We start from the raw sequence: 24,040 nt of genomic DNA on the forward strand, positions 1-24,040 counted from the left end.
CGTTAAGTTCTTTGTACCCTTACGTAGTCCACGTTCACTGAGTTCGCGAAGGTCAACTTCCGAGATGACACCACAAAGTGTGTTCATCGATTTGTGTGAGGCCATTTAAACGGAGACGTCCCTAAACGCTACAACGTTCAAAAGTTTGTCCTACTTTACATCGTCGCGAATTTTCAGAACAAGAAATCCGCTTTCGATCTTCCTTACTTTGTGGCCATAAGTCAATTGCTTTCGTGAGTCATTTTGCTACAAGAAAGGGTAAGATCACTGGGACCGTCTTAGTTTGGTGCTTATTGTGTAAAACGTGGTACTTGAGACAGGGCTCTTTCGGCTGCATAAAAAAATTGAATGTTTCATTGGTGCGCCCGTCTTCAGGAAGCGACAGGTAGTGCGGGAAAATTGTTCACCATAGAAATGTGGGTAAATTCGGCGGCGATAGTAGTCACGCGCCACCGAGCCCAAGAAGGGGACGCTGCAAGGTTGCAAGAATAACTGCAAGCGGCAGCCATGCATATCTATAATATATATATATAAAGTGAAGACTGCACATATAAACCAAGGTTAACTCTTGTCGCCCAGAAAACAGTAGTAACAGGATGGGAACAGAAGACAGGCAAGGTGTAAATTGAGAGTAAAAGACGAAAACTGAGGAGGAGGACAGGAAAATGTGACTCCCATTTTCCTCCATTTTCGTCAGTCTGGAGGCACGGCCTATGTCAAGCCGAGACCTAAAAGGTGTGTTGTCTCCGCCGGGGGGCCTTAAGTCCGAACACCCGGCATCGGTTCAAGGCCCACGATCCCCTTTTCCCTGACACGGCTAATCCACGCAAGGCTACACGCGGGAGGGTCCGACCCTCATGTGCTCGGGTACGTGGTGACGCAACCCACCAAACGTCTGCTTACCCAGCCGCCCCTGCGGGGATTTCTAATGCCCTGTAGTCACCATTTACGGTGTTCTTTTATTAAATTTCCACTGAAAATATCAGCGTCGTGAAGCGAATAGCAAGCTTGATAAAAAAAGTAAATGAGCTGGGTGCACAGCGGCATTGACATAATCGACTTTTCTCCAATTTTGAGAATGAATAGATCAAGATCATCCAACCAAGCAGATTATGACGTGGTCGTCTTGTGAAGTGCCTTCTTAGCAAAACGGCCTTTTAAAAACGTATGTTGCTTCTTTATTACTTACAAATAAATACGGTGCGGTAATTCGACATACAAATGGTAGTAATGGGTTATGCACACAAATTGGTACCTAACGCGCGTCTGATGTTTCCGAACCCCTAGCCCCACATTCTATTTGTGGCGCATGCTCCCATATCTGCTAACGGATCAAGGCGAATGACCGCATTGAGAGCGGAGCAGCGGCTCTTCGAGCAATCATTACTTTCTCTTTCTTTATACTGGACCACTTTACGAATCGGCGCACATTTATTCTCGAGGCAATAACAGCGCGTACTTGAGCATCACCCTGCTCTGATCTTGGCTTGAACTAGGCTTAAACATTTTTTTTCGCATTTCAAAGTATTATCATGCCACATACATTCCTCTGGATTAGGACACGTTTACTGTGGCAGCCGCAGCAGGCTTCCGCAACGAAAACTGCAAGTATTGATGATACACAAGAATAATTTTCATTCCCACGGCCCCGACCTTCTGCTCGTCATCCCATCACACCTGCATTGGACCGTCCTCCGCCAACGTCACGACGCTCCCTTGGCTGGGTACTAGGGCGTCTCTCGCATTTAGGGCCATGTACGTGCAAGGTTTGTATTATCAAAAAGGAAGAAATTATAATTTGGATCAAGGCCTATCTTTCTAATCACTGTTATTACGTGACATTCCATCGGGTTTCCTCCAGAGGTGTGGCACTTGATTCTGGGGTCTGATTCTCCAGGGGTCTGTTCCCAGGCCTTTGCTTTTTCTAGTATTCATAACTGATATTCTTAAAGACATGTCTACGAATATCAGGTTGTACGCTGAAGATTTAGTTTTGTATGAAACAGTAAGCTCTGTACAGGATCAAACAGAGTTAAGCGAGATTTTGCCAAGATCATTTTGTGGTGTGAGCAGTGGCAAAGGCTCAAGAACTTGGCAGAAAAAAACTGTTTTCATGAGGATCACTCCCATTAAGAAACACCGGCTCTTTAGTTATTCTACTGCTGATCGAGTTCTGAGGTTCAGCACTGTAATATATAGGATCACTGAATACAAACAAACTCTCTTGGAATATACACATAGATAATGCTGTAATCAATGGTTTAAGGAAGTTCACTAAAGTTAGCGACAGCTCAAGTGCGCATTCTTGCCTAAAAAACCATTATCCTCCTATGTTATAGTATGCCGTGATAATATGGGACCCTTTCAGCAAATCCAACATTGAAAACTTCGAAAGAATACAAAAAATGCTATAAGATCCATTTACTACGCATATGGTCATAGCCCTATTATAGAATTAGTAAAAAAACGGGCAATCTCCAACCAGGTATTAATATAAATCTTGTTCGTAGACTTAAGTTCTTTTATCAATTCGAAAATGGTCACTACTAAATTAACACATCGCCTATCTTGACTTCATCTGCAGGTTACACAACTAGAGACCAACACTCGCAAACAATTATGCCTTAAGGCAAGGAATCGATTCCTTCAAATATTTTTCCTATTTCCTCGCACAATGAACGATTGAAATAACCTCTCTAAGGAAGCTGTAACCCAAAAATCTTTGCTATCGTTTTAAGAGCATTTAATTTAAAGTGTTGTGTATCCTGTCAATACTGACTGTTATAAGTGGTCTTTTCTTGCTTGTCCAAATGTGTGTTTCCTATGAAAATGTACCACGTTGCTATGGTCTAATTATAGACCACAGTATTTATAAATAAATATATATATAAATACGTGAAGCAGAAGCCAAAAGGAAGTGTTGTCTACGCAGGCTGCCTAAAAGTCCAGTCATGTGGCATCGGCTCAACCCCCCTGATCCCTCTTTCTCCGAACTTGGCTATTCGGCGCATGGTTAGACGCGGAAGGGTCCGTCCCCCATGTGTTCGGGTACGTGGTGTCGCAACACTATAAATGCCTGCTTACGCAGACGCCCCTGCGGTCTTTCCATGAGATGAAAATTATTTGAGTTTTCGTCTGAAAAAGCAGGGCTGCTTGTATGTTTCAGGGCATACGTTATAACGATACGAGTTGCAATGGGGTTCAGTACTTATAGAAATCTCCAGTTTAGTTCACTTTTGATACTTATATCGACATGCCTAAGCGAAGGGGCAACCTGAACGCATTGTCCCCTAACATTATAATTAAAAAGTTGGTTCATTTCTTTGTTATAGACACTCTTCGAAGCAATCTCTTGGGTCCCATAAAGCTTGATCACGTGGTCATGTGTCCATTGCTTGCCTCAGCTGCCTCCATTGCCTCCATTTTTACAATGCATATGGATGAAGGTGGTGCGACTCTGTAAACATCTGTTCTTGCAGATATCGTAGACGGTTCCAGGATGAACGGGTACGAAGCTTTGGAGCCCTAGAGCACATGTAAGCACTTTCGGAGCTTATTATGGCTTTCCAATGTGGCGCGAGCAGCGTATGCGAAGCTTGTATTAGAGGTGAGGCTAGAAGTGTATCCCAAGCTGTCGAAATTTTCCACTTCAGAAATTAATCAGTATCTGTGTTGTAGGTTCCCGTTCTTTATTTGCCAGTCAGTTTAAAAGCCGTGACTTCTCACAGCTCTGATTGAGACCGTTTCTCGGTCGGGTCACACTCTGTTTCTGCATTTTCTGCCTTATCACCTGCGGGTTTGCTCAGTTGTGGATGATTTGCTGTCAATAGGAACAAGGCTTGAAACATCGATGTTTGTTACTTAATAGCGGCTTGTAGGAAAGATGCATTAACACTATTGTATTTCGTTCATTCAGTGGACTTTAACAAAACGTTCACCTTCAGAAATGCGTGTGCTGTGGGTGTGGTCCGTCGCCACCGTTTAGCTCGTTGATTCAAGAGTGCGCCCATTCACTCATTTGTGACACGTGGCCGATAGAGTGGGCGTAAGGTTGAGTGAGCTGAAGTTGGTGTGTCTAGATAACGTGCCATAAACTTACAAGGCCAACCGGCGCTACTGTCATCGTCAGTCTAACGAGCGAGACACTCTTGCAGACGTTCCGGAGTTGAAGTTCTTGGTTTGAAGGTTATCTGTGTAACGCTGGCTGACGAGTGAATTTATTTTTATGGTTGAGGTAAGGCGTGCAGTGCTAGCATCCCGAAAGGTCGACAGGCCAGGAAGTCCTTGTGTCGTAGTGGTCCATGTAGTTGACCGCACAAATTCATTCCACTCCTTCATGTGCCAGCCACTGTTTTCGTACCCAAGAACTGTACACATCTTACCTCTAGCATTAGGCATTTTACCGCTACAATGAAGAACAGGGTTTAGCGATCACGAAGCTGCATTTCCGACTGCTGGTCGCACAGTAGCAGTATAGACGCGCTAACAGTTGCGCAGTCGTGCGCTTTAGCTTAGGGCAACATGCGGCGAGCCACTGGAATCACCCATCTCATTCATCTAGCGCAAACCACTTCTCAAGAAAGGTGTGCAGCCAATGGTACTGTTCGATAAAATTATATTTTAATTCTCTGTCGTTCGCGCCCATCTGCGATGCTACGAAGATCTTTATCTAACCCAAACTGTGAAGATGTGTGGTTAAAAACCGCGTGCATTGCACCGTCATCAGTAAATAATCTCAGCGTGACACAATCATCATCGTTCTTTGCAATATCATTAATGCGAATTAGGAACCGTAACGGCCCCAACACAGAACCGTCTTAAACACGAAATCAAACTGTTCTTTTGCTAAATTTTACCCCTTTAGTGTCACATACAGCATATATTTGCGTAATTGAGCCTGTGGTCAACAAGCAACTGTGCTAGGAAGCCTAGCATCTTTTAGGTTCTCTAAGAACATGTTTTCTGGAATATAGTCCAAGACCCTGGAAAGATAAAGAAATGCGGTAATATGGAGCTGTTTATCAATTGCTGATGCTTAGCGGCGGATCACAGTTGCTAGCGGTGTTACAGTCGAAAACATTTCTTCGAAAAACCGTGTTGGTAATAAAAAAGCTGTTTGCTTTAAATATAGTAGTGTAACATGTCAAGTGTTAGTTCTCTTGGCGGTATAGCCACGTTCATGACGGCTCAAACAGCAGGATGAAACAATGGCCTGCCCACAGCTGCGTACCTTTGCGAGAGAGAAACACGATGTGCACAGACAATGGAACTGAATATCGTGTGGAGTTTTTCTCTGGGGAAGTAGGCGAGGGGGTAGAAATGCGTCCGAGACAAAGTGCCTCACGTGCGTGCGCATTGCCTCAAGGAATATTTTTGTCGTGATTGTGTTCTTTTAAGCAATAGCAGTAGTTATAACCGCTGACGCACTGCGCGGTAAGCCAACGCTTATACTAAGAACGCGAACTTTCGGGTTTAAAATCAGCTAGGGCATGGTAGGTTTCAATGCAGCATTCGAACAAATATACGTATGGCTGCATCATAAAGTGCTTCAAGTTCTTTCCTGTAAGGAATGTAAATGACAAAAAATATGTGAACTGCTTTTCACAGAGTTGACGAGGGTTCCCAGCAAGTCTTTCCCAACAAGTCTTTCTTAAACACAACTCCCATGAACATGTGGGCTCTGCTGGATGATACAAGTTGTCATTGATTTATATACCGCATGCAGAAATAGGCTTTCCGTTAAATGCGAACCCTGCGTACTGCGCAGATAAGATATCCCGTCATTGTTTACACAGCTAGCATGATGTCAAAGTGGGTGCCTCCTGAATCCGAGCGCCAAACTGAAGTCATGTCACACTTGACGTCCATTTGCACATACCGTGGGCGTAGATAGCAGGTCAGATGGAGCTCAGTAGGTAGCCAATTCGTTCAATGACGCCAAATTAAAACATTTTGGCTGAGTACTAATCCCTGAGGCACTGCACGGCTGCTATAATGCTGGGGTACCAGACCATCCTCAGTGAGTATGTAGAATGTGCTCTCCCGTAAGTAGCTACAAACCGAATTATGTAAAATACCAAGGCCAACTACCTTTAACGATTTAAGAAAGGCTGCAAAGGCGACATTCCCCTAAGTGACTTTAACGTCTAGAAACAAGGCAGCACACAATTGCAAACGGCTTGCTTGTGTTCGACGTACGTCAGAGTCGACAATCTGCTTTTTAGATGTACCAGCGCTCCAAAATCTCGTCAAGGCACCTTAGAAACTCCGACATGCCCTAGGTATCAGTCGAGACGTGAAGGACCATCTGCTATTATTTTACAACACCATTAGGAAGCGCCGTAAGATGGTACGACATAATCCCCAAATACAAATTCTCATATTCGAAAAGCGAAATTGCGTGACTTCAATTCCCGTGCCAGTCTGCCAGGAGCCACTATAAAAGAGCAGAAGCACCTAACAAGCTCGTTTCCCCAGGTTACACAGAGTGGTAAGTAACGTCATCAAGTCCGGCCACCAAGGAATGCCTGCACAAACAAGCGCCACTTCTTATTCATCAATCGAAAAAGGGTGCTTCAAGGCAGGATATCATGAGAATTAGGTGATGGGGTCTCCACACTTTGTAAAACCTGATTCACTGGCAATCTTACAAGAGAAGAAATCTGCGACGTCAATGTTTCGGCATTGTAGATAAATATCCGGGCAAATACCAGGGTGGTGGTGTCCAGCAGTCGTGCGAAAACCCCGAGATGCCTTCCACGCGACAGACAAATCATTTCGGGCATTAAGGAACTCATTAAGAAATCACGCATTGTTGTGAGGCCAGCCATTCGTAGAGCGCTGCGTTTTCTCTTTTGTACATCTGACCAGTTCAAAGTGGTAACTAGACTTTCTGCGTCTATATCTTCGTTTTTTAGGACAGCGAATGGCTGAAAGTTTCTCAATACCGATGTAAAAGTTTTACATATGCATCGATACCGATGTATAGGGAAGTATCCTAGGGCGAATGTGCGGTGGCCTGAAGGGCACCTTTCATTGCGTCTTCGAGGCTAGACTATAGGACGTCATGACGGATGTCTTCAAAAGTTTAGACAAATTTCCGCTATCTCCTTCATTAGATAGTGCTGTAGAACTAGGAGCTAGTCAGCGATTGATTCTCTGGTAAATTAAGGTATATTCACTTAGTCGTGTTTCCAGGTCCACAAGCCATTTCTCCCTTCTGGTAAATCAGCCTGAAAAAAGATGGGGTTGATCCCCCCTTCATAAAAATCAGAGAACACCAAAGTGAAACGTGTTCTCACAGAAGCTGTTTCATGTTCGTTTCTTGAGCTCACAGTCTGCTGCAGCGAAAGACGCAACATTTTCGAGTCGGCAACCATCTTGCTGGTTTGCTTGGAGCACGGCGTCACGCCGCCAAGTCGCTTCCGCGAATATACGAGCATTTTCGTCCGTCTCTGTAGTCAACGCTCAGCTTCAGGAATGCGATCGGCCGAGTTCGCAGCGTGCGCCGTGAACGCACGACGGCGTTCTGCTTCACGCTGGCCTTTCTCTCGCAGGGGGAAAGCGAGATACGCACGTCGACGTTGCTGCCTTTCTTCGCCGGTTGGCGTAGCAGTTTTCTCAGCTGGTGTCATCGCATGCGATGCAGTAGGCGGCGTGTAAGCAAGGCTGATGCGTGTTGAAACTACAATCCGTAGGCAGCAAGGAGTCACAGGCTAATCGGACGCGAAAGGCAAACCATGTGCGAGAACTGTGACATCGCCTCAGCAAAAGGCCTACACCGCCCACACCAGGCCACATCGCGTTGGAGCCAGCGCTGTGCTCGGACTACCGAAGCGGTTACTGTCAGTGCTCGTTAGTGTCATAGTGTAGTACTTCACTTCAGCGTTCCTAGATGGCGGCGCCTTCCCTGTAAAGATAAAGCCTATTTTACGCGTTCACGCCGACTCCACATCGGTTACAGGAAGTTGGTGGCGAACCCCGGTATAAAACACTTTCGTGCTAAAGAGTAAGATCCGGGCGATTAATATGCGGTGTCCCGCCCGCGTAGCTGGGACTTCTATCAGTGAACAACTATAAAGTTCTTATTCCGAGGCATAGGACACAAGCACTGCCCATCGAGTTCACCTTCCCCGGGGTAGTGGTGGACATTAGAATCTTCAGTGATCACACCCGGCGTCAGAAACGTTCTCCGAATTCCTCATGAGTCCTCGCAATATGCGCCTTGACGGTGGTACGTAGCCTCCCAGAATGTAGTCATTTAATGAACAGAAAGTGGAAGAAGGGAGGAGGCAAAGGTAACCGCTTAACAAAACTTAGTCTAGATTGTTGCCCTACACTTAGAGAGGATGGGGGAGTGAAATAAAGAGAGAAATATAAAATAGGAGCCTTCATGGCATTTTTTATTATGGGGTTTTACGTGCCAAAACCACGATCTGATTATGGGGCACGCCATACTGGAGGACTCCGGAGATTTGTATCACCTGGGGTTCTCTCATATGCAACTAAATCTAAGTACACGGGTGTTTTCGCATTTCCCCTCCACCAAAATGCGGCCACCCTGACCGGGATTCGCTCTCGCGACCTCCTGCTTAGCAGCCCAACACCATAGCCACTAATCAACCATGACGGGTTCATCACACTTTCGTAAGAACTGCCAAATATTGCTCGAGAAGTGCATCAGTTCAAGTTGCACAGCCAAGAGCCCCTACATAGGTAGATCGCGGCATAAATTCCTACGACGAGATTGTGAACCAGTGAACTGAAGGAAATTCTGTGGAGGCGGTCCTTGTTAGAATGGGACAGAAAGTCATACCAAGCGATTTCTTTCTAGAGAGCAGCTACCGGTGGAATATATCATTTTAGATATATGGGAGGGGCAGAGAAATCTCCGACGGTGAAAACTCCGACAGGACTAACATAGGATGGTGCCTTTGAATTCCTGCGAAGAGCAAGCACACAAGTGCAGCCCAGAACTGCTAACCTCTCGGCGTATGTGCATTTCAGATTTGCTTAAAGGAGTGCTGAAATACGCACACGGAAAGGTTGTGTCTCTATTCTTGAGCGTTTTTGTAGCTGTCGTCCTCATCCTGCTTCACGAAGCATCAGTTAGTCCCCATAGACCAGCACAAATAATAATTACAGCGCATTTTATGCAAGCCTTTGAAAACACGAACTATGTACAGCGCAGTTTTGGATCCGGAAAGGCAACTGTTCTTGTCACTGAAGCTGGAGGTTGCGCTTATCTGGTATCATAAACAAATAAATGTCGTGGCACTTAACTCGGTGCAGTGTTCGGAGGCCATACAATGAGCGTGTTGCCAAAAAGTGCCATACTTCTTTTGGGAATGGGTAAGAAACCGCTTTTACTTCCTGTTCCGTCGAACGCTGCATTGACTCAGCTTTTGTCATTATGGCGAAAGTCTATGTCCGCGTCAGTAGGGTCTGGTACCACGAAAACGCCACAGCAGGATTTAATAGCGTTGTGGGTTTGATTTCTCACATCCGAGGCAGCATAGCACTTGGCGCCCATGTTAAGTGTCGCAATAAAGTACAACGTATTGATTATTTTCTGCGTTTCCGAGCAATTTAGTTTCTATAACGTGAACAATGAAATTGCAGATGAAGAAGCAAGACAAAACCGTCTCAGGTGTTATCTTTTAAATACAACAAGGAATTTTATTCTGCGCACCAACTAAGCCGTTCATGGACCGACTAGGCAAGGCGTATGAGGAGCTCTGCAACCAAATTTTTCTGGATCATTGTAAATGATCGACAGCCCACGACAGCCGTCCCTGTAGTTTTCATTTTGTTATAGCTGAGGCGTTCTGTCCAGCGATAACTCACGCATGCAGAGGTTGCCACTTTCTGAGCCACAAACCTCGAAGATGTAGCAGCGCACCACCATAAGAATACTTATACTCCTAGAATAAGCAAGTACCAAATAGCCTATCAAGCTAATCTCATCAACTGGTTCGCAAGTACAAACTACAAAAGATCGGTTCAGCCCAGCTTAATTCCTTTCGCGTTCCATCGAAAGAGAAACGAGCCTTCTCTTTTTATTGAAATGAATAATAGGAGAGGTTGGCGCCTTTATGGTGGCACCGGCTACTCCTTGTCACTTGGAAAAGGAAACAAATTTGCGTAAAAAGGGAGAATAGCGACAGAAAATATGGCACTCAGCAGAACACTGGGTGAATAAAAAATATGTAGTCCAACAGTACATGAGTCGCAAAGTTCTGTGCATTAGTTCAGCCCACGTACAACTGGCATCGCTCAATTTGAATGAACACTGCTAATAAAAGAAGCTCGGTCATCGTTCTTTGGGCAGCTTAGTTTGCCTATAGAATAAGAGAAGACAGGCACTAGGTCCGGCAAGCTTCGTAAAGAATAGAGGATAGAGAACACCGAAACGAGTGTGTGCGGGACGTTCCAATTACGAAACTGAGTTTACCATACTCAGACAAGGCATCACTTACATCGATCATTAACTGGTGTCATGGCAGCTTAGACTGTGTCGTCACACGAAGCGGCCAGCTTGCGCATTCTTGTATACCGCATATGCCTGAATGAGGCAGACCTCTGATGCTAAGGTTCTAGGCTTCATTTTAGGTTGAGGTATTGTAAATGGTGGTTTTGTAAGGTGCCACAAGGAATTGACAGCGTGGACACAGGATTAACCATGCTTTATTGCGAGAACTCAATCCGCTCGAAACTAAAGTTACACATCACCAGCAACGATTTCAAAGTATAGCAAAGAATGGCGAGCTTATTGGCTTAACTGTGGTCAACTGATTAAAGATATGAAGCATACACTTCAGATTATCTTGTGAAAATACTGCATATACTCGCCGACAGAAAGACTGTATATTATCATTGACGAGAGCAGCCGGAACAACTCCGTATTTCTGAAAAATTAGAATTTTTAAGGAGTCTTATTAACGAAACATTTTCCGCATAGAAATAGAAAAATTCGCATACGATCTTTTACCATTGTTCGACTGCGTAGGTTGATGCACTCATTTATAAGAGATAATTTTTTTTAATATAGGAACTCCGTGAAAGAACATGCATCTAAAAACTAATTTCAGGCAAGACATAAGCTTGAATAGGCGCAATTGGCTGTTCGTAAATCGTGGCTTGTTTGATATAAGGAATTCGTGTAGCCTATTTTATTGTGTGAAACTGACGCCGCATTCAATCGTGAGTTCTCAAAAGCGGAAATCATATCGCGCAAGATACCAAAAGCTTTTGTTGGTACGCGACAGGGCCTTTTCTTTTTGTCAATCCGCACACCCGCACAAGCATGCGTATTGCCTGTATATTGCTCAGAACACTATGACAATTTAATGAATATTTATTAGCACTGTTGTAAGCAGTTCTCTGCTTACAACAGCACAGCAATAGAGGGAGGATAAAAAAAACATGTTCGAAAGGTAAAGACAGAAGCTAAAATATGAGCACAATAAATTTAAGCGAACATTTAAAAAAAAAAAAAGGCGCGCTGAAAAACGCAAGTTTCAAATATTTGTAAAAGGTATAAGCACTCTACAATATATTTTTCATATGTCCGTCTCAGATACAATATTATGCTTTTAGCTGGTAGGTTGAAAGATGCGCTTCACACAGGTGGAGTTGAGTGCTTGATGGCTTCAAACATTCTGAGTCGCTTTAGTATTTGACTACAAGACCTATGAAATTTTATTGAGGAAACAGAAATGTATGTTTATTGGCCACGTAAGAGTGCGTCATCCCGAAAACGTTTTTACTGTTGCTGCCACACATATGAAATGCAATGATGTTGTATTAAAAAATATAAATTCTGTAGTATTACTGTTCGAAACCACGACATGATTGTTCGCCATACTGTAGTGTGGGACCAAGGTATGATTTCAACCACCGAGGATTTTTTTAATGTGCACAAGATGCGTTGCACATGGTTGGATCTGCATTTCGGCATTATCGAACAACAGTCGTGGGCTAACGAGGTATGTGCCTTTGATCGTCACTCGAAATCTTTTCTAGTCTAGAATACGGCTCATACGTCTAAGCACTTGAATATTTCGTAGCATGCAGTGATCAGCACTCGGATTATTATTTCTTCTTTGCTAACCTTCTTCTTGATCATTATTTTTGGCTTTGCTTGTAGATAATTAGGGTAGCTGTGCAGTCTTTATACAAATTGGATAACATACTAACACATGCTCCCTGAACTCCTTGAATACGCAATGCCTTAGTGACTCCGTAATCTTGACCAAATCGAACACCTTTTTGTGACCTATGAAAACTACAGAGAGGTTAGATTTATTTCGGATATTTTGAAGCCCTTGATTGATGGCATGAATATGATGCATTGCAGAATAAATTTTTCTCGTCTGAGAATGTACTCAGGGTTCAAGTGTTGCCAAGATTCTACTGAAAATAATCTTGGGGAATGGTTTGTACAAAACTGAAAGCAGGCAAATTGGTCTCAATTTCTTCAATTTTTATACGTCTACCGTCTAATTGAATATTATAATGTGGATATTATTGAAACTTTCTGGTACAATTGACGTTTTGTGGTATTAGGCAACGATGGTCTCAAACACTGCGAGTACATTTATCCTCTGACCTAATGGCCAAATCAACTGTTATTTCATGCTTTCGCACTTGTTTTTCCCTGGACATGTATTGCAAAGCCATTGTAACATCATCGCTATTTATGCATGAAACTTCTGTATCCTGTTCGTCACAACTTGCGATCAAGGTTACGTGGTTGCTGTAAAGTTCGTTATACAGCTTCTGAGCTGCTTTCCCTGATTTATGGAATTTAGTGATGAAATTTTGGTGATAATCTTTAGCTGAATACATCCTGATCTTTCGTTCATTTAACGAGTTTGATTTTAACAAAGCAACGTAAAAAATAAGCTGTTCTTTTTACCATTTACCATTTCTCAATATGTTGCTTATTTCATTGGACACAAAGTTCACTGAGAAGCAAGGTACTATTCTATAGCCTAGAAGGCACAAGGAATTCCGACATATTCACTGATCACTTTTCCATCCTATTCTTTTTAAATTTCATGGCGGTAAATCAGCAAGCAACGCAAATCAGCACTACCAGTATTTAGGATAATGGCATGGCAGTTTTTGGCAAACGTGAAAACTCGCGTCACTATAAATGTGAATGATGTGGAAGTTGTGCGAAATAGCCAATATTTTTCCTATGCTTCCTCCGGGATCTAGCTAATTCCCTTGACGTACGGTGTTTAAAAGATGAATAACTCGAACACAGACTATGTTAGATACAGAAGTCAAGCACATGTTCGAATTTACGAGGCACGTCCGTTTTGTTGCATACTGAATGCAAAATCTCTTGTAAGAGAGATGGCTCATAGGCAAGGCGATGTGCAATGACGGTTTGGTGCATTATAACATCAATGTTCTGCACGTCTCTTTTATTTACCTGCTTCACCTGAATGGACGTGTTCCCCAGAAGGTCGTACGGTACTCCGATCGCTAACTGCGCTTTAACCTGCCAGATATTTTCCGTGTTGCCCAGATTACATATCTGGCGCGTTATTGTAGCACGTTGCCTTTCCTCGGCAAGGAGCTGCTCCGTAGCCGTTGTGCCGAGCTTGTGGTCAGCAGAGCGAAACATTTGAGCCATTGATGTAAGAATGATCAACTTTTAATATTTGTAGCCCTGTGCTTCCGACCAGTCTATGTTTCTGGAACTGAGCTCAATAATTCCTTATTCAGAAAGGTCGTGCTTCAACTTGACACTCGGAGGTACAATACATACCTTGACAAGTCTGCTTCCATGGATCGTAGACATACAGCTTATTCCTCCATTCTCCGCAACCAGTGTAAAGCATGTACAAACGGAGAAATCCGTGGCCCTCGGGATAATATCTCAACCAGAATTGGTAACACGGAGAGCCCTGGAGCCTGTCACTGCACGTCTTCCGTTTTCTTGGAGGCAAAGGCCGCCAAACTGCGAGCAGAATGCCAGTGGAAACTTTTCTGTGTGGCTGACACCACTACATCAAGTCTCAATACACAAATACCTAGTTGATTGTATGGCGAAACATTTTGTACCAATTGTTACGTTGGGCTCCAAAATCAGAGAAAGACTGCGAGCCGTCATGTAACCTCCCCGTCCTTTCCACATGTAGCTCACCCTATGCGGAGCTTACCGTGACGAGAATTCAGCATTTACGTGAGCCTCACCAAACACCTATGTAGCTCAAATTCAAGTTCGCGTCTTGTGAAAAACAATATTTGGCGATAGAATATGAGAAATAAACAACTGGTACTATATTACAGGAAAAATTACTATTGTCCCTAATTACGATATTCCTAATTGTATACTTGTATTTAGGGCATAACAGCACGGCAAGCACGTGCTGCATGTCATTTGGTCATTATGATATTGTGGATGGTAGCTGCATGTTAATTTTTCAAAGTGCCGAGTGGTGCATCTACGACTACTTGGAGCTATAGTGATATAGGTAATTAAAAGATTATTATTCTGCGCTGATTCCAGTTTGCAAACAAACGCGTCATGCTGTGGCCTTGTTTGGACATATCATTGCTGTGTCTGATGTGTGAGCCATTTCGGTGATGTATTTTTACAGAAAGGCTGCAGAAAAGTCTGCAATACCTGGCCTATAAGTGTAAGTGATACGGTACTGTACAGTGCTCTCGGAATGAAACGCGACAGGGAGCATTTAGTAGAACCTTGAATCTGTGCAATGTACTCGAGCGTACCATGTCATGTCGCAGGGACTTTGGTCAATAAACTGACGTGAACTTGGATCTAAGTGTACGCGCCAAAATTACGCCGATGTGACACGAACAGAAACGAAAGTATGCGCATTAGCCCTAAATTGACGCGTTTAATTTCGTGAGCACAGTACATATTAGTGGGACAGAGTGATTTCGTTTTATCTGCTGAGTGCATGTTTGAAATATTTTCTATCTATACTGAATAATAAATAACAAAATAGTGCTCTGTGAATTCAGGGTTCGTGCGGTGTCCCACTGTCTTGGCTTTCAGTGACAGCGGAAACAACAATTGCAAAAATTGTTTTTCGCAATAACGCTACCTCAGATACAAACAAACCATTAAGGTGTTCCCCAGATTTTGTAAAAAATAAGGAAATATCTAGTTAAGTATAGCGATATCGAATACTACAAACACTTTGCTCTGAGACTATTTTCGTCGTGCCTGTTTACTGGAAGGACGCTTCGTTTTAGGACATCTGTGGTGCAGGGGCGTTTTCATTTGGCCTTAGCGAGGCGCAATTGAAACGCAGGCGAGAACTTCCCCGGACAAAAATACACGCAGAAAAATAAAACATTATACCAAAGCGACACTGATGCTTTCGCACTCCCGCACGTAAGCATTCTTAAGTGTAGCTGGAATGTTTTCTGTTTTAGTTGTTCCCTGTGCCTCCAGCGTGTTCTATTCATTATGTTTGTGAGAGTCTCGCGTGGCGCTGCGCGTGCTTCGTTTCTTTATTTTTATTAATTTCGTTTCCCTTTTTTCTTATTTTTAGTGCCTTGTGCTCGTGCCTGCGTTTTCGTTCATGTTTCTTTCTTTCTCACTCGTTATTTACGGCCGCAGGTGTGGCGCTTCCTGTTCATTTGTTTGTTTGTTTCTTTTTTCTCCTTTGGGTGGCATCTTGTGCATCCCGCGTTTTTTTAGTGTCCTGCGTGTACGGGGCCTCAACTCGGAGGATAAAAAAGTATCATCTTTTCTGAAGACGACAGCTCTCTGCTCATTGACCTAGTGTAGATATACTAGGACGTCCAGGGAAACAGAAGTGACGCCGTGCCAATAGCCAGAAAGGAAAAGAAAGTCCGCCTCCATTTCACCCTGTGAAAGCGGATGTACAGCAAAGCTGTTGATGACTGTAGATTAGAAGAACCGACACTAGAAAAGTTGGAAAGGTCCCCGCCATCTGCTATTGGGCTGCGCTGACTGACGTCAACCTAGACACCGCCTACTGCAGATGTGCTCTATCTTGTGGCGTCAGTCCATACTGCTTTTCCAGCTGTCATTTTCAGCACACACATTTGCTGAAGAGCAGCGTACGTCCTTATCCTTTTAAGACCTCCACCTCAAGCGCCTTATTTAGCTAACTGAACGTTTCAAAGTGAATTGCATCAGAAAAATCGTAAACTACGACTTACATACAAGTCGCAGACATGATAGCTTCGGATTGTAATTATAACAAACGAGAAAATATAATTCTGTTACGCGTAAACTGAAATAGAAAGCCCGTTTCCAGCTGCCGCTTGAGGTCTGAATGACCACAGTCGTAAGGTGGCGATACTGCTTTTGGTTGAGGGATGAGGAGCGAGGAGAAAGTTGATCTCAACAAGGGACTGAGGCATGGGTGCCCTAAATACCCATTGCTGTTTATGACGTACATGGTGAAGATGGAGAGGGCCCTTGAAAGAAGCAATCTCGGGTTTAATCTCTCATGCAAACAGGCGGGTGCAGTAGTAGAGCAGCAGCTTCCAGGTTTATTTGATGCGGACGATATTGTGTTGCTAGCTAACAAGCAAAGTGATTTGCAACGTCTCCCTAATATCTGTGGACAGGAAGGCAACAATTTAGGTTTGAAATTTAGTGTTAGAAAATCAGGTGTTATGGTATTTAATGAAAACAGTGAACAGACAGTGGTAATACAGGGCCAGGAAATACTTCGGTTAATGGAATATAAATACCTTGGTATATGGATAAACGAAGGCAAAATATATATGGAAACACAGGAAAAAACAATAACAGTGAACGGGAAGAAAAATGGCAGCCATAAAGAAGCACAGAGCGCTATGGGGATACAAGAGGTAGGAGGTGCTCCTGGCTATGTGGGTAGGTGTTATGGTTCCAGGACTTACTTTTGGAAATGCGGTAGTTTGCTTTATATTAGGGGTACAATCAGGACTCGATATGAACCAAAGGTCACTGGGTCGCCTCGCATTGGGCGCTCACGGGAAGACTACAAATGAAGTTGTGCAGGGTTATATGGGCTGGACAAGTTTTGAAGTGAGGGAAGCTCGCAGTAAAATTGATTATGAAGAACGACTGAAGAATATGGAAGAAAGTAAATGGGCCGGGAGAGTGTTGAGGTATCTGTACAGGAAAAATATTGATTCACAGTGGAGGGAAAGAACTAGGAAACTTACCGGCAAGTATGCAGCCTCTAGGGTGGGCAACGCAGCAACAAAGAGAGCCAAGCGGAAAGTCAGAGAGGCCGAAATAATCTCATGGGTGACGGCAATGGAAAAGAAACATGTCATGAGTAACTATTTAAGAGGAACAAGCGAAATAAGGAAAGAAACAATTTATGATAACTCAAAGGGAAGCTCATTACTTTTCGAAGCGAGATCGGGGTGCCTTAGAACACGCACTTATAAAACCAGATATAAGGAGGCAGAAGAAGCATGTGCTTGATGCGCTAAAGCTAGGGAAATGATGGAGCATGTTTTATTAGAAGGTGATATTGTCTGCCCAGCGGTAAATTTAGGCACTACTGGCCTCACTGAAGCCCTTGGGTTCAGCTAGAGCACTGTAAAAGTAAACATGTCCGCAATAGAGATTAGTAAGAGGCGATTGGAAGATTGGTGGAAAGAAAGCAGGGAAACGACGAAAAAAGAAGACGTACAAAAGCAAAGTTCGGAATAGAGGATCAGAAAATTTGGTTGTGGGAGTTCATAGGGTGCTCTTTTTCTCTCTTTAACCTAGGTAGGACATTAGGCAGTATAATAGCAAGAGCTTGGAGGCGCAACCCACCGCCCCTTTTCAAAGGGGATGCTCATAACATCCGTCCATCCATTCATCGAGCACGAACTTAAGAAAAATCCAGAACAACTAGAGGCTAACAGCTTCGCAGTGAAAGAAGTGTGTTGAATTGGCGACCGAGTTCAACAGCCGAAACAACGTACAGCAGGGGACTTGGCAACAACTATCAAAATGCTGGGCGAACTGAAAACAAAAGGGAGAGGAGGTATAGCTTGGAAGCGCGCGGGAAATCTTCTCGACAGATGAGCACGTGGGCGACAAGCAACTGAAGCAATGTCGGTACGGGAAAGCCACGTTCATCGTTGTCGAGAGGCAGGGGGATCAATTCGAGCAGCCGTCACACGGCACGCTTCGCAGATCGCTATTGCTTGCGCTGAAGGCCATATCGGTATTTGAACTCCGTTGAATTCTCCCGATCCCTCGAAACTCTCTGCGAGGGTCCCGCATATCTCGACGCGTTGTCCTCGTCGATTTGGTTTGCACGGGCAAAAAGCTATGTGAACTAGGCAAGTGTGTCGTAGTAGTCGCCAATTTCGCTTGCGATGAATACGGACGATGTTACGGGTAACGCAGCTACGAGGGCTAACTCTTAGGGTGCTACCCAACTTATCGATACTTAAGTGCGGGAAAGTATAACTTAAGCACAAGCGTGGTTCTTGAAGGATCTTATGGGTTAATCAATACTTATGTATGCCTTTGGTTTGTGAATACGGAAGTGCGTATACCAAAGCATACTTACATTGTGATGTGCCAACAGCCGAGCCCACGTGCATTACGGGCGACCGTGCACACTCTATTTGAAACGTAAAATTTGTATTTATTCTCTTACAAGCATCGAATTACGGGGTTTCACGTGCCGAACCCGCGATGTGATTACGAGGCACGCCGTAGTAGGGTACTCCGGCATGTTTTGACCACCTGAGGTAATTTAACGTGCACCTAAATCTAAGTATACCGGTGTTTGTTCATTTCAGCCCCATGGAAATGCGGCAGTCGTGGCCGAGATTTCATTACGCGGCCTCGCGCGTTGCGGCGCAACACCACATGGGTCAAAGCAGCCACGGCGAGTCAAACGTCATAGTTCGGGCTCACTATGACGAGCTCGTGCACGTTTTTAGCTACAAACACACAAATTGGGAGGGGGAGGGGGAATTGTGCCCACATGCTGTAAAGAAAGGCGTGATCAGGCTGGCATCGAACGTATGTTTTTCAGCTGAGCTGCCAAATGCGGCATGTCAATTTTTGCCACCTTCACACGTACACTTCTTTCATGCAAAATTCACTTTTATCTTGTGTCCGCCTGGTGTGTGCGTAACGTGCCAGTTTCCCGCATTCCCTCGCGAAAACTCCTGATTTGAGTCACAGCGCTAAATTGCGCCACCTTCAGGATCGGCCCAAGTCTTTTGTACTGCACTGCCTTCAGGATCAGCCCAGGCTTTTAGGCCTTCCTTGTGACGAAGGGCGAAGGGCTCCTTCTGACGCCACAAACTGCGGGTGCGTTCGAGATTATGACGTCAGAAGGAGTCCTTCGTCACAAGACTGTTAATGTACATCGTCACTCTGTATATATATATATATAGTCATATCATGAGAAGCCAACTAACACTGACACCAAGCACAACATAAGGGAAATCAGTTGTGCTGAATAAATGAAATAAAGAAACGATCAATTAGTGGAAATTAAAGTGGATGAAAAAACAACTTGCCGCAGGTGGGAGCCGAACCCACAACCTTCGCATTTCGCGTGCGATGCTCTACCAATTGAGCTACCGCGGCGTCGTTTCCACATCCTCTTTCTTGGGTATTTATGTGTACTAGTAGAACCCTGGGAGTCTTAACCAGCGCCACCACCCATAGACCTTGGCGGCGGACGTGGAACGTCGTTTTTGCCGCAGGCGTCACGAGAACATGATCTTTTTTGCGTGAAGGTCGTTTCTTTTGGAAGATCTTTTGGTCGTTTCTTTATTTCATTTATTCAGCACAAGTGATTTCCCCTATGTTGTCCTTGGTGTCAGTGTTCGTTGGCTTCTCATGATATGACTAATAAAAATCAGGCCCCTCGGTTAACCCCCATTCTTCTCGTTTATATATATATATGTATATATATATATATATATATATATATATATATATATATATATATATATATATATATATATATATATATACACATGTGTTAGAAACAAAACACTAAACAGCATTCATTGGGTTCTGTTCCTTAATTCTGATACATGCCGTTGATATTGCCTTGATTAGTTTACTTAAGACTGGTTGCTGTTTTCTCAGTGAAATCTTGCCATTGCCGACTTATTCGCTCAGCGAGAATCAAAAGTTTTCTTTCGTGAACTGAGCGGTAAACATGTAGGAAATATCTGGAGTCTTACCAGAACGTAAAAAAAATGTCAAAGCGTCAAATAATTACATGATTGAGGCACCATAACGAACACCTAATTATTTTTCTGAAATTTTCGATCCACATCGTCGTATATAAGGTCAGTAGTTCTAGCTTGATGTATGTGATGTGCTGATATTAAGGATGTGCCAGGACAGCTGACTAATAATGAAGTGCGCACACATGCAAACATAAAGTTTAATAATATTTTTCACGACGTCAGTCCTTACTGTGACGACAGAATATAAATATATATATTTTTAGTAATCATGTGCATGTTATCATTGTGGGTATTTCTGTTATATAAAGACCAAATAAACTGCGACGTCAACTATAATTTAAATAGCATCACCATCAAACGAATGTGTAAATGTAATGGTGATAAAAATGCGCCATCTTGCACTCAACCAGTAGCACACGGATCTCTGTTTGTGATCCGGGGTCTAAATCAATCAGTTAAAGAAAGGCTATAGCACTTGTTCTTTTCTCCTCAATTTGTTACTTTTTCGTATGCAAAAGCGATGCATCAATATGAAAGACCCGCTTATAAACAGTTAAAAGCAGAAACCTGCCGAATAAACTACTGCATTTACAGCAACTGCGTAAGCACGCATTTTTAACAAATGAGTTGGTAATTAGCATTGTCTCGCGGCCTTTAGCAAGATTTCTGATCATAATGAAAAATTTTGGAATGATAATATAATAACGACGTCACTGTTTACAAAAAAAATATTCGGAGAAGCACTACTTACGTGGTGGACACGCCCTTGCACACTTGAACTTATCGTCGAAGTTGTTTATGTTGTCTGAGCATACATAATTTTGGTAGCATCCATTCAATTCTTCAATGAAACTCCACTTGTATTCGACGATAGTGCAGTTCTTCGTAGGCGGCTTAAGGCAAGCCTCGTCTCTGTCGTACTTGGTTGCTGGAGCACACATTCGACGTATGCGTAAAGGACATAAATGTTATGCACAAGAACCACCAAGCATATTCGATGGTATAAAGTTTGTAAACAGGGATAAGGTGCCTCAAAAAGGCTGGCCAACGTTTTGATAGGAGGACCTATCTTCTTCAGAAGATAGGTCCTCCTATTGAAATGTTGAGGCACCTTATCCCTGTTTACAAACTTTATACCACAGTGTGCTATTCCATCTGTCAGCCCTTTTCGTGATTTTGGACAACCATATTCGAGGCATACAAGAAAAGCTTACTTACCTTTGTAATTTATTCGAAAATTAGTACTATAGGCTCATAGCCAGAAAGGTAAGCTTTTAAGTTCGTGTTACAAATGTATGCAATGAATGTACACCAATACTTCCTTACAGAAAGCTTCAGTCTCCTTAGCATTATTTTTCTGATATTTACATGAGTCCCACCGAATCACACGTGGAGGCACTTCTGGAGAATTAGCGCGTTATTCACGCCACAAAAAGAAAATTCAGTACATCGAAGAGCACCTGTGTTGCATTTCAGATCGCTAAAAGAAGGTTTAAAATAATGACAAGCTATAATATTTAGGCGAACAATCACCGTACATTCCTCACTTTGCCTATGCCTAAATGTGGCGCAGTAAAATTTTATTCAAAGGTGAGGCAGAAATATTTTCTCGCACGCTGTGCTGCAACCAACACCAAGTCGTACATCCCACAGGCTAAAGCTTTGCCTTTTCTATTTATATAGTAGCGTGCAAGCATGCATTCGGCAACTTACTCGTTCCAAGTTTAGGTAAAAACAGATGAATACAGAGAATTGCTAGCGCTCGAAATGACGCCCTCATTTCTGTTTATACTTGACCGTGCTTCAGGGGTGTAGTGTGCTTGCCTTGCCACTCAAGTTCAGCTGCCACTTTTTGAAAACAGTAATGACAAATTGCACACACCGCGTGTATTGATTACGCTCGTATTTGCATCCGAAACAGCGCGCTAACGAACGTTGCGACCTTTCTACATGTGCACATACTGAAGGAAGCCGTACCAAAAAAACACACTTTCGGTGGTCATTCTGCTGTCTTGTTTAACGTAAAATGTATTGTCCGGGAGGACGCTTCGCTCGCATTGGCTTGTGGCTTGCAATATCGCGTGCACGTTGCTCTGCTCCTACGTATTGCCGCAAAAAAAAAAAAAAAGAAACGTAGTGCATCTGCGGAACTCAGGTTAAGGGACATCGTATACAGAGAAAGCTGTGAAAACTATAGCACGTTTTCGGAAGAGCACATATTCGCTTCGTTTCCTTCTGGTTTCAGGGACCGTTATAAATTCACTCTTCGAACAGGTTATCAGTGGATCTCGCTGTTACGTTTCTTTACCATATTGTGATGCTATTGTTTAAGCTGGATGTCGCGCTATGGAAACGCTTTAGACAAAAGGGTGGCCCTCCACGGAGCCCGAAGACGAATAAAACACATTGTATGACATTGAGCAAAACGTGAACAAGGTGAAAGCAGAAGACAACGTTTGTACAAGTGGACTTGTCTTCTTCAAGCCTTGAAGAAGACAAGTCCGCTTGTCGAAACGTTGGCTCCTACTTTCACCTTGTTCAGGTTTCGCTCATCGTCTTCAATTTCCATCTCCCGCATTCCCCGTGTTTTGTATGACATTGTAAGACAGAAAAGGAAACTGTTGCTCTGTTTGTGTTTCGCTTTAAATTCGCAATTTAGAAGAAATTTTGGAGTGATGATGAGGACAATAGGGGTCATATATCTTGCAGTAAGATATGATTAGCACCCTCCACGACACTCTCGTGGCTGTGGCTTTCTCCTTCAATACCGGTGAGACTTCGACTATCCTGACTTCTTATTTATATCTACCTGCTCCACTACCTTGGGGATAAGTATTATTCGGTTTTATTTTACCCATTGTATTGTTTTTTCTGCCTCCAATTTTCGGGTTTTCTTTTTGTTGTTTGCATGTCCTAATGAGGCACTTCTCCGGACACCTTAGTTTCGCATGCTGCGACGCACTTTCGTCTTCTGATCGTGGAATTTTGTCATTACTGCTGTTTAGCACACTATTTGCCTAATGTAAGTTCCTAATCTCTGTTATAATTGTAATGCTCCCATTTGCTTCGTCTGCTGACATGGCAGAATAAACTGCAAACGCTGCATAACCCAGGACAACACAACTGACTTACTGTTTCCTGGTCGTTTAATTCAGCTAGAAACTTTAACGCCTCGCCACGCAATACGTTTAACGTGCGCCCCGCTTTCACCAACTGCAAAACTTAATATGACGTAGTGAGCAACACCGCTGTCCATAAAAGGTGCTGATGGTGCGGTTCCCTGTCAGGAACACGATCTTTTAGTAATTTTTAAAAAAATAAATGGTGCTTTACTTACCGAAGATTTGCTTGAAAAAAAGAAAATAACTCGTCATGACAGCTCTACGAAAGGAGATGTTTGAAAACTGTTGAAAACCACCACTACAACTGCTGAGGGGGGGGGGGGGGGGGGAGGATGTTGCAGTGCTTTATTGCTTTGAGTATTAGTAGTAATGGTAATGTGGAGTAGTGGAACTAAACGTAATTTTGACAGCGCGCCGCTGCCCATAGCTGTGTTGCAACAGTATTAAAATCAGTCGCTAGGCTGGTTCTTTTATATACGAAAGGCTAGGAACGTCGCTGCCCACGTCGCAAGCTGGCGTCTGCTTTGCAGCTTGCGAAACAGTAATCTTTACCGGGAAACGTATGCGGGGAACGCTTCTTGCTTCGCATTGTCATTAGAAGCGCCTTATGATCCATTATGAGGTTCGCTTGCTTTTGTACCTGCTCTGTGTTCAAAAGTATGCTGTTCTGTATAATTTATGCGTTATTTCAAATATTCTACGCATTGTTAGCTTCTCTTCTCTGCGTGCTT

The 24,040-nt window shown here is 43.5% G+C and overlaps 1 long non-coding RNA gene across 1 annotated transcript; it reads right to left on the reverse strand.

The window, feature by feature from the left end:
* Positions 1 to 10,666: 10,666 nt before the first annotated feature.
* Positions 10,667 to 22,580, reverse strand: LOC140213593 (uncharacterized). The gene is made up of 4 exons (XR_011890485.1): positions 21,901 to 22,580; positions 20,939 to 21,115; positions 13,784 to 13,975; positions 10,667 to 10,907 (listed from the first exon to the last, which is right to left on the reverse strand). It is a non-coding gene; the product is annotated as an uncharacterized lncRNA (long non-coding RNA).
* Positions 22,581 to 24,040: the final 1,460 nt, after the last annotated feature.

Source organism: Dermacentor andersoni, chromosome 10, assembly GCF_023375885.2.
Source record: "Dermacentor andersoni chromosome 10, qqDerAnde1_hic_scaffold, whole genome shotgun sequence".
NCBI lineage: Eukaryota > Metazoa > Arthropoda > Arachnida > Ixodida > Ixodidae > Dermacentor > Dermacentor andersoni.